The sequence below is a fragment of the Desmodus rotundus genome, chromosome 2, assembly GCF_022682495.2.
Source record: "Desmodus rotundus isolate HL8 chromosome 2, HLdesRot8A.1, whole genome shotgun sequence".
Lineage (NCBI taxonomy): Eukaryota > Metazoa > Chordata > Mammalia > Chiroptera > Phyllostomidae > Desmodus > Desmodus rotundus.
The window spans coordinates 80175969-80187529 of record NC_071388.1 but is presented as its reverse complement, the minus strand read 5'-3'; the positions used below and the strand labels follow the sequence as shown (position 1 = coordinate 80187529).

At 39.5% G+C, this 11561-nt stretch overlaps 1 long non-coding RNA gene across 1 annotated transcript; it reads right to left on the bottom strand.

Annotated features, from left to right (window-relative positions):
• Nucleotides 1-1558: 1558 nt before the first annotated feature.
• Nucleotides 1559-10612, bottom strand: LOC139440533 (uncharacterized). The gene is made up of 3 exons (XR_011650785.1): nt 10189-10612; nt 9352-9580; nt 1559-3869 (listed from the first exon to the last, which is right to left on the bottom strand). It is a non-coding gene; the product is annotated as an uncharacterized lncRNA (long non-coding RNA).
• Nucleotides 10613-11561: the final 949 nt, after the last annotated feature.

The window sequence follows — 11561 nt, the reverse complement described above, 5'->3', positions numbered from 1 at the left end:
ACGCAGTTTCTGTGTCTTGGGAGCTACAGAACAGCTTAGCTGGGTGGGCGTGTCGTGAGGCTGCCTGCCGTCGAGGTTGTCGGCCAAGGCTGCAGTTGTTTGAAGATCTGACTGGGGCTGAAGATCCAGCTCTAGAGTGACTCACTCAGGTGGTTGACAAGCCCCAGGAGGCCTCAGTCCCTTACCCCACAGACATTTCACTCAGGTAGAACTGTTGTTGTGTCCCTGAGACGTGGGCGTGAGTGATCCAAAAGAGGGCAAGGCAGAAACTGCAGTGCTTTTTATGACTGGGTCCTAGAGTCATACATCACCACAATATTGTCATGCGACACAGGTCATCCCAATTCACGAGGGAAGGGAATACACAAGGGCATAAATGCTGAGACATGAGGCTCATCAGAGGTTATCTTTTGAAGCTAGTTACCACAGTTCAGAATAACAACAAAAAACTTAATATTCATTAGGAAGGTACTGGTTAAATAAAATTTTAACTTACTGAAATGTTATAGAACCACTGAAAAGAAGAAAGCAACCTCTATGTGCTGCTATAGGAAAATTCCCCAAATACATAATGAAGTATGTGAGGCACATATTTATATATTTATAATAAGATTTCCTTGGTTTTCATACAGAAACAGGCACACATACATAATTATGTGCATAAGAACATGAAATCCTGCAACAATGTATAAGGAGATCCATCAGTGGGCGGGGGAATTGGTGTGATAGTGGTTAGGGATATATAACTTATTTTATGTTCTATACTTATATTAGTAACGTTTGAAAAAAATGTTACTATGAACATCTGCATACATCACATTTATAATTTTAAAAACTAGTTTAAAATATGCTCCACAGGTATTTACAGGACAGATAGCCAAAGGGAAGTATCATTTAAGCCAAGCTCAGACAGACCTCCCCCTCACTCTGTCTGCTGCTCAGAGGAACTGTGTGGTAAGCAGGAGAAACACAAGATAGTTTCTGGATTGAGGACTGAGTGAGGACTGAGTGCTGCCGAGTCTTCCTCGTCTGCAGGTCGCTAGCCTCCATGAAGCTGAATTAATCCGTGACGGGAATAATCCCCAAAGGAGAAATCTGTTGTGATGGGCTTTTCCCTACTCTGATGGGACGAGGTCCTTTGGGGAGTCTGGACGCGGACACTGTGCAGAAATGACAGGGCTTGCAGTGGCCCCAGTTACACTGGGTCACACGGCCGTGAGAAGACTCTCAGCGCTGGTGTCAGCAAAGCTCAGCTCCAGGGGATCCCTGCTACAAGGGAAGCTGCGCGTGTGAACACCTGTCTTGGAAGATATCCGGGGACTAACTGTGGGAAAATGATTGATCAGTCTTGATGGATCACCTTGAAGAGGTTGTGGACCCAGGAAAGCTCATGCTTAGTTCATTACAAGGCCAAGTTTGCAAGGAGTCCTACACTGGGTTACGGAAGAAAATAGCTGAGAACTATCTGCAGCAAGAACAAATTAGAATCAGAGATTTAAGGAAGCTTTATCAAAATGTCAATAAATAACACAATGATAGTGATTTTAAAGATGCAGCTAATATTTATTGAGTGCTTATTATTCATCTACTAATTATCCTTTTTACAGATTAAAAAGCTGAGAATTAGAAAAGCTAAGCATCTTTCCAAGGATATTACACAGTCCTCTTTTGGGAATTTCAGTTTTAACAAGTAACTCAAAAATGTATTTTAAAAATTAAAATTTGAATGAAATACTTTAATGACTCCCAAAGCACTCTTTCCAAGAAATTAGAAAACTACTGCTTTACTGGTCCGTGACCAACAGGTGGAATTCACGGCAGGTAAATTTCTGTTCAATGTACAGCACTAACTCCTTCAAAGTGAAGCTGTCTGATCACGAGATGAAAGCTCCTGAGAGCCGGTAAGCTTCCATCCCTGGAAATGTTCAAACAGAATCACAACGACCACCTGCTCAGCATATTGTAGAGAAGTGTGGGCAGCACACCGTTGAGTCCCCCTCCAAATCTAAGATCTTATGTTCTTATGAAACTAGGGGCTTCACTTTCTTATCCTTCAGGTTAAACTGAATTGAAGCTTCTGAATGCAGAAGGCTGGACTAAGTATATTTCTTAAGATTGTAGGGGTTTGATTAATAATAATAATAATAATAACACTTTATTAAAAGCAGTTATTAAATCCTTGGAACTGTTTTTAAGTACTTTACATATATTAACACAGGTAATCCTTTCTACCACCCTAACAAAGTATTATTTACAGAGGATTCTAACCTCTAAGTCTGGCCACCACGTCCAAACCATATCTGAGACATTTATGCTCCATGTAGTGAGGCAGTTACAGTCACATGACACTGCAAGTGGAGAGAAGTTCAGCTAAAACACTGCAGATAAATAAATAAACACATAAAGGAAGTGGTTTGTTGCATAACAGAGAGTTTCTATCCATGTTTCTACAGTTAAGTCAGCAAACCACAGGCTGGTACTTAGAACAAAAAATCAGTGTCAGAAAAACCTTGATATCATTAACATCCCTTGAGTCTGAACTCATTACAAGTCAGCTTAATCTAAATTTTTTGATTTAATACAGGAAAAAGGAGGCTTTGGGAGCTGCAGGCTTCGGTGCAGACATGGCCAAGTCTGACAATCACACCACACATGACGAGTCCTGGAAATGGCACAGAGATGGCGTCAAGAAATCTAGATCACAAAGACACAAATCTCTTAAGGAGTGGACTCCGAGTTCCTGAAGAACTTGTGCTTTGCCAAGAAGCACAACAAGAAGGGCGTGAAGAAGATGCAGGCCAACAATGCCAAGGCCATGAGTGCACATGCCGAGTCTACCAAGACCCTCTTAAAGCCTAAAGAGGTCAAGCTCAAGACCCCAAACAGTGCCAGATGCAAGCTCGGGAAACATGCTCATGCCTGCCTTGCCAAGGGTCTCAGGCCCTGCCAGCCAAATGTCAAGGCCAAGGCTCAAACCAAGCCCTAGGCTGCAGCTGCAGCCCAGCTCAGGTTCTCACAAGTGCCCAGGACCCCAGCAAAGCTCCACAGTAGAGGCCTCTGTCTGCTGATATGAGGGCGGAAGGACTGGTGTGACCCCCTGGGCTGCAGTCTGCGTGGAGCTAGTGTTTCCTGTGCTCTTTGCACAAATAAACTCTGAGGATTTGTCCGGAAGAGAAGTAAAAATAAAATTAGTAGCATAAAAGTTCCTTGGATTTTTTCTTTACTTTTTCCATAACAATAGGATTTGTTTTCACAGAGCAACAAGCACAAGACATTTCCAGGTCCCTTACTGAATGCAAGTGATGGTTAGGTGCTGGAGGTTCCTGGCTGTGAGGCAACCTTGCCTCCTGTTGAGCTTTCCTAACTCAGCAGCAGTTCAGTGTGCGGCCTCAGAGCCAGACTCCTTGTGGCTGGACACTTGGCTCTGTGGTGTCGAGCAAATGCTTCACCCATCTATCACCCAGTTTTTCTCACATATGCAATGGGGGTAGCAGTACCTCTCTCATGGGAGGTTTTCAAATACTGAATAAGTTAACTCATGTCATTTTAGAACAGTGCCCGGCACATACTAAATCCCTGATCAACATCAGCTGTTAGCATTAGCTAGTGTGAGGGAAAATGGAGCATTTACATGGTAATCTAAACGTACAAAGAGATAGAGTTTCAGATGGTAAACATGGCTGGGTTCCAAGTGGGGTGAGATGGTCATGGGTGGGAGCAGCTGGGGCCGCCAGAGCAGACTCTCAGCATGAGGAGACTTCAGCAAGGCCAGGAAAGAAATGTGCCCACCTTTGATGTGGTATAGGTGCTCTAACATGCTGTCACAAGTATGATGTTCTCCGCTAAGCCGAGGTGGTAGATGATGTGCACTTGACCACAGAGGAAAAAAGAGAATCAAAAAGTTAAACAGTAGGTAGGAAGTCAATGGTAAACAAAAGAATTAAAATACGCAAAGGGTAACATTTTATATCCTTCCCAAATACAACACATACACGTATAAAATTATGTGGCTTAATATTTTTACATATATGTAAATACCTATCACTCAATAGTTTTCCACTTTTCCAACCAAATTCCTCCATTACAATATTCAAATTTCTTAGCTTAAAAATTATTATTTTTGATGTCGACCAATGGAAGTGGAAAGCGATGTACTGACGTAGCTATCTACACAATATATACAGATATGCACACCTATATTTTCCACCAGGAGGGGAACAAGCCTACTGTGCAAATGACTAAATTCTTCTTCCTGACTAAGCATGTGTATTCTCCTTCCTGCTTTTACAAGGAAGTAACTTAAGTGTAGAGTCTCTGTGGCTTTTCCTAGACCACACAGGTATGACTGGTCCGAGATCTGGGCTTGGATCATATGGAAACATTCTAAAAGGTTTCAGAATGGGATGTCATGCATTTACGTGTTCTCTGATGCCTGGTTAAATAAGGAGACTTATATCTGAGTCTCTGTCTATAATATTTTTGTGTTGCCACTTATTTGCCTTATTTTTTACTTCATTTTTGCTTTCATTTTCCCTGTTGAAAGAAAGCTAGAGTTATTTTTCCACACAAGCTTCAGAACCCTGCCAGAAAGAGTAGCTAATTCCTCAACCCCCTGACTGTAGTTTGACTCTATTCTTCAGGAGAGCAAGAGGTGAAGAAATGGAAAATGGTCCTTTCTAGTAGCAGAGACACACTGGACTGCTAGGGCCTAGGAAAAGTTTCTCAGGACCCATCCTACTGTGCCATCCTCATTAGGGATTAAAGCAAGTTTTTGGGGTTTTTTTTTTTTTAATTTTTATTGTTATTCAATTACAGTTGTATGCCTTTTCTCCCCATCCCTCCACAGCAAGTTGTTAAAGCCACAACCCTATGTACTGGCATCATTAGCACCCAGAAAACGTGGGCTGGGCTAGTAAAGCTACTGGCTGCTGTAGATCCCTTTAGCAGAAGTGGTGGTTCATGATAGCCTGTAACTATGTAAAGAATGTTTACAAAGGGCTAGGGGGTGGGGGCAGGGTCTTTGAAAGAGAGGTTAGAAAGAAACCCAAGACAACCCATGTGCTTATTCACAAGCAGTAATTGACCACCAAAAAGGTAGAGAACTTCACCCAACCAGGAAGTACAAACTTGCGGTCTGATGGCCTCTTTGAATTCTGTTTCTTCAGCCTGAGAAATAAGGATTGAGAGAAGCTTCATGGAAAAGGAAAAAATGGAAAAGGGGCATGTTCAAAAAACAAAAAACCAGGCAAGTGGAGAGTAAAGGCAAAGAGCAGGCTTCAGTGGTATGCTGGTTAATTTTATGTGTGAAACTGGCTGTGTCTCAGTGCCCAGACATGTGGTCAAAAACTATTTTGGATGTTTCTGTGAGGATGGTTTTTAATGACATTAATGTTTAAATCAATGGACTTTGAATAAAGCAGATTGCCCTGCACAGTGTGGGTAGGCCTCCTCCAACCAGCTAAAGGCCTGAACCACCAACGACAGATCTCCCCTGAGCAAGAGGAAACTGCGGTAGAGGCTTCCTTAAAACTTGAGCCGCAGCATGGGCCGTTCCCTAGGTCTCCAGCCCCTCTCAGCCTCAGGTCTTGAGCTGCTGGTTTTGGACTTGCCAGCCTCAATAAGTGTGTGATCTAATTCCTCAATATAAATAGATAGATGATGATAATAATGATAGATAGATAGATGATAGATAGATACATAGATAGATAGATAGATAGATGATAGATAACCTATTTGTTCAGTTCCTCTGAAGAACCCCGGCTAAACAAGGGAACTGTAGCCTTCAGGCTACCAGGAGGGGACCTGAAACTGGTAAACAAAAACCAGGAATATAGTGCCAGACCAAACGGTGGCTTTATTTGAAAGTGTTTGACTACTGAACTCACTCTTGATTTCTTTTAAGTTCTCAATAGTAATTGCCCTTTTCTAATTGTTCTTACTTTAACTTACTTTACTTTAGTTTTCCTTACTTTCCTCTAATTTTTCTTTTCTTAACTGAATTCATCCCATTATATTATATGTGTTATTACAAGTCACCTTAATTCCTTTTTAGGATATGTTAGAAGTACACATAAATGAACAGCTTCTCATCATTTCACGCAATTATGTAAGACTAGATTTAGATTTCCACATATGAGAAAAGAACATATGAATTATGCAAAGCTAAGAGGAAAATGATGAGGGGATTTAGATAACAAATGACTTGAAATTTTAAAAGACATGCAGTAGATGTCCAAGTGTTTGCACAACGAAATGTGTCTTAGTAACAGAACAGGAAGTGTTAAAGTTAACCCAGAGGACAAAACATCAAACTATAGAGTGTGAGCAAGAGTCAAAAGCTGTGCACTGAAAAAAAATAGGAAAAATGAATTTTGTATTAGTGTGAGAATTACAGATTTTTATGAGAATTGTATAATTAAAATATTTTCTGATAGGAGAAAATTAAAGGGTTCAAAGATAAGGCATATAAGTAATGAAAACCTGATGCTCTGTTGTCTTTGCACATATAATTTTCAAAATGTGTATACTTCTAGTTCTAAATTTATTTTGAATTAATAAAAATTCAGGTACAATTTCATGCTATGTCAGTAAGAGGAGTTAATCCATATCTGACTTTAAGATTATCGCAAGACACTAAAAAATGATGAGGAACAAACAACAGTGAACTCAAAGTTACACCCCAAAAGGAGAGCAAGAATGAAAGGATTTTACCCTATCTTCCCACGTAAGAACTTGGCCAGTTGAAAACCAAACCATTTAAAAACATTGAGGAAGAAGCATTCTTCATCTGGTAACTCATTTTTGCTAAACAGAAAGTATCCTTTAGTTTTTGTTTTGTTTTAAATTTTTGTAGTGTTGTTCAATTACAGTTGCCCCCATTTTCCCCCTTTACTCTCCCCTGACCTACCCACCCCCACCTCAGTCTTCTCCTGCAACCCCTTCCCCCTTTGTCTTTGTCCATGGGTCCTTTATACGTGTTCCTTCAACTCCACACCAGGAAGACAAACAATGGAATTAAAAAATGGGCAAAGGGTGTTTACGGGAACTACTATATAGTAGTAGAACTACTACTATAAAGGACACATGGACAAAATCAAGGGGGAGGGTGGAGGTGGGGGAGGGAGGTGGGTTCGGCTGGGGTGGGGTGGAGGGATGGGGAGAAAATGCAGACAACTGTAATTGAATAACAATAAAATTTTTTTAAAAAATGGGCAAAGGACCTGAACAGAAGGTGTCCTTTAATCTTCTCTCTGTGCTCACCTGCGCCGTATCCTCCACCATCTGACCACAAAGCAATGATGACACTGCAGTGGCAGCGAGGAGATTGTGGAGGAGACCAGACAGCTTCTCCAGGCGTCAGACCTGCCCGTCCTTCCGCTGAACTTCCTCTCATTGGTGGGGATCGAGGGGAAAGAGTGAGGGGCTGTGGGGTTTTGTACTTTAATTGGGTAACTCTCCTTTCATTTCCCTATTCCAGTGATTTTCAAGCCACCTTGAGGTTTTTCAGCCTTTGGTAGCAAGTCCTTCAAGTTGCCACTAAAATACCATTTGAAGAAAACATAAAGTAGAGCTATAAAACTCGTATTCTTTTTTAGATTTCTTCACTAGCACTAATATGCTCAAGTTCCTCTATAACTCATGAGATGTCCCTGTGGTTGAGCTAGAGGGCTGCTATGTTTAAAAGACGTAACCCCAGGAACAGTGGTCAAGTTGTAAGGTGGTCAGTGATCAATGTAACTTCTAAACTGCCAAACAGGAAATTTAAGAGGTCACACGCATGGGACTTTGTCCAGCACCCACCTTCTGAAATCCCTTCCCCATGTACCAGGTGGGTATGAAACCTGTGACTATACAGTTTGAACTTTAGGAACAATAATTTTACATATTAGCATAGATAGAAAAGATACTTGAGTGCCACACATAAAGTTCTATGAATTATTAGAATCTGTTAAGTAGTTCTCTAAGCGAATGTGATCTCTTCAAGTTAGAACTAGTTAGATTCTGCATTTAATTATCTTAACAATAAGGTTAAAAACAGGAAGAGGTTTTCAGAAAGTGATAAAGTAATGGCAATTCATGATAAAAAAAAAACCCTAATGTAACTGAATGGAAAGTCCTTTCTGATTAAATAAAAACCAATGTAATGGGAAAACATGCACAATGAAAACAATGTTTTGAGATCTTAAAAAAGTCCATGGCCTTTATGTTTTAATATTTTATTAATCTAATAAATGCTTACAGTTCTAAAAAAATCAAACAGTAGTAAAGACTTATAAAGAAAACCAGCAATTCTCTGTCCCATTTGTATCCACCCAGCTGTACTCTCCAAAAACAACCATTTTAAAATCTATTAAATCTGTTTACCTCCGTATTTCTAAATAATAAGTTTAATCTGTTGTTTGTCTAAGGATATTAACTAGAGGTATGCCTGTTTTCTCTTTGCTATTTCTCTCTCCACCTCACACACCGCCCCCACCTTTCTCTTATATTTGGAGATTTTCCCTTAAGTATCTGATAATCCATTGCTTTAAAAAGGCACTAAAAATTATATTGAAAGCTCTGAGGGTGGAATGAGAAGGGAGCAAAGTAGAGAGCTAATCATTTCCTGTTGAAAACACCAAAGCTTCCAGTGGTAACTCTGTTTGTTTTTTCTCTAGAACTATTCTGGAAACAGTTTTCTAGCAAACAGCCTTTGAATCTCCTGCCCATCTGGAAGCCAAATTCCCTTGGAGGAGGAAGGTGGGCAATGGTGTAAATCCACCAGTAGGTGGCTCACTTTCAAGAAACACCCTATTTTCAATCCCAGCCTGTCCTCTGCATTTGAAAGTTTTAAATAAAAGGAGAAATGCTTAATATATAAAGTTAAGGGTGGGGGATCAGCATACAAAATTATATACGCAGTATGACTTATCTGTATTCAAATACGCATGAAGGAGCTACAAAGAAATTCACCAAAATATTGAGTGGTTATGCTTATTTACGAGTGGAGGTATAACATGTGATGGCTACCTTCTTTTCGATACTTTTGCTTATTTTTCCAAAATTTCCACAAAGTATAGGCATTAATTTAATAATAGGGAAAAATACTTGATTTTTAAAGAAACACACATTAGGATGACAACAGGGAAGCCCAGAGGTGCATGTAGATAAAAAGGAGTTTTCCTGCTCCTAGGTTAAAAGGTTTATAATTAAGTACTTAATATATTAACATTTAGAAAATATGAGTAGGACATAAGAACTATTTTATTGCTATATTGATATGTTGAAAATGCCACTTGTGTACCAGAATCCAGCTTAAGAAAAAAACATTAAGAACCTTAAAGCCCTACCTCAATCCTTTTCCCCACTCACCTGAATTTGCGTTTGTGATTGGTTTTTCATTAGAGTTTCATTACCTAAAAATAGTCTATATATCCTGAGCCACGTGGCTCGGTTGGGCATTGTCCCACACAGCGGTCATTGGTCTGATTCCCCATCAGGGCACATGACTGCGTTGCAGGTGCGGTCCCCAGTTGGAGCATGTATGAGAGGCAACCGATTGGTGTTTCTCTCTCACATTGATGTTTCTCTTCCTCTCTCCCTAAAAATAAGAAATTAAAATTTTAAAAATATATAAAAAATAAGAAATAAAAACAGTTTATGACCTAGTTTTGCATCCTTTGAATTTTATGCAAATGGAATCATGCTGTATATACTATTCAACAGGTTGTTTTTCTTCACTCCATGTTTGTTAGTTTTGTGAATAATTCTGGTTTATATTTCTATTCTAGTGAATGACTGTATTGTCACTTATTTATTTAACATCTTGTTCTCCACTTCTTTAGACAGTATCCATTAGTTCCCTCTAAAACTGATGAGAAATAAGCTTATTTCCATTTCCTCCTCTGTAACTTTAACCAAAGGTAAGAAGTTCCAGCTTTATTATGTTTTCTTTCTCTGATTTATCAAGATATTCTGCTTTCTGATTTCTCTGCTTTCATTTTTAGTCCTTATAAGTATACAAACGTACAATATTTACTTGGATAATCAAGTTTTGAAGTTTTTTGATTGTACTGATAATTTTTACCCCCAGCGACTCTTGCTAACTTGTGAATTAAATATAGGCATTATTGTATTAATTTATTGTGGACAAATAATTAAATTATGCACAAAAATAGAACTTTTGAAAGGATAAAAATGTTTCCTTACCTTTCCTCACGGAGTCATCACATGCCGCCCCCGGGGTATGGGCATCTTTGCCACTTATATCGTAGTCCTCAATTTTTCAGCGTCATTCATCTTTGTGAGAGTCAAATTAACGTTATGGACTCTATGAAAAACGCACATGTTTTCTCATGATTGCAGGCAACTAACTCACAGTTCAGCAACTCCCTAGGAACTCGAGTGAAGACCCCTGCCTTAGACATTCAACATTATTGGGGTTATGAACATTACCAACTTCAGAGTCTCTCTGTAATGGAGATATGAAACATAACCCATTTGACAAGATTTAAATATCATAGTCAAGTTAATAGTGCTCGATTAAATGCATGATAATTCCTTTAGATAATCTCTCCAACAATACTTAATTCAATGAAGGAGAGACCTCAAACAATTCTCTCTCATCTTCTCTCCTTCCTACCTCCCTTTTTTTCTGGCTTTTTCTCTCTCACCCCTCTTCCTTCTCCCTCTCCCTACTTCCCATTCACTTTCTCTTCCTCCACACCCACTCCACCCTCCATAAAAAACAAAACCCAACAACCCAGAGTTAGATTTTCTTGAGTAAATGTGCTCCACCTGCTGGTTATTTAAAGAATTACATATTTAAACAATTTGAGAAACTGGAGACACTACCTGATATGTTAGTGGAAATAATTTTATTACCTAAATTTTAGTACTTGAGAAGACCTTGGTAATTTAAAGACTAGGATCATTTCTAAAATAAGAACTTACCCTGGCTGGTGTGGCTCAGTGGATTGAGCGCAGGCCTGCAAACCGAAAGCTTGCTGATTCCATTCTGCCAGGGCACAGGCCTGGGTAGAACCAGGTCCCCAGTTGGGGGTGTGGGAGAGGCAAACAAGTGATGTTTCTCTCCTTTTCTTCCTCCCCCCCTTCTCCTCTCTCTAAAACTAACTAACTAAATAAATATCTTTAAAATACGAATTGAATGCCTAATCTATCCACCATATTATATATAGCATGTATTATTTTAGTATCTTCTCCTGTATGTAGAAGCATAGCTATTGTAATGTTTTAACCCTTGTTAGACTCACATCCAACTTGTCCCTTTTAATTTCCTTCTTTTCTATTCCATTTATTCAATGAGCTGTTTCTTGTCCTCCTTCCCTGACACCTTTTCCCATGCTCATTTCTCTGCCCCCAGTTTAGTTTTTGACTATCCTTTCATTTTTGTTTTTGATTTTTTAAAAATTTCCACCCAAGGATATCTTTATTGATTTTAGAGAGAGACTAAGGGAAGACAAGAGAGAAAGAAATATTGACATGAGAAACATCAGTCAGTTGCCTTCCGTACCCACTCACGACTGGGGATTGAACCCACAACTAGGTATGTGCCCTAACCA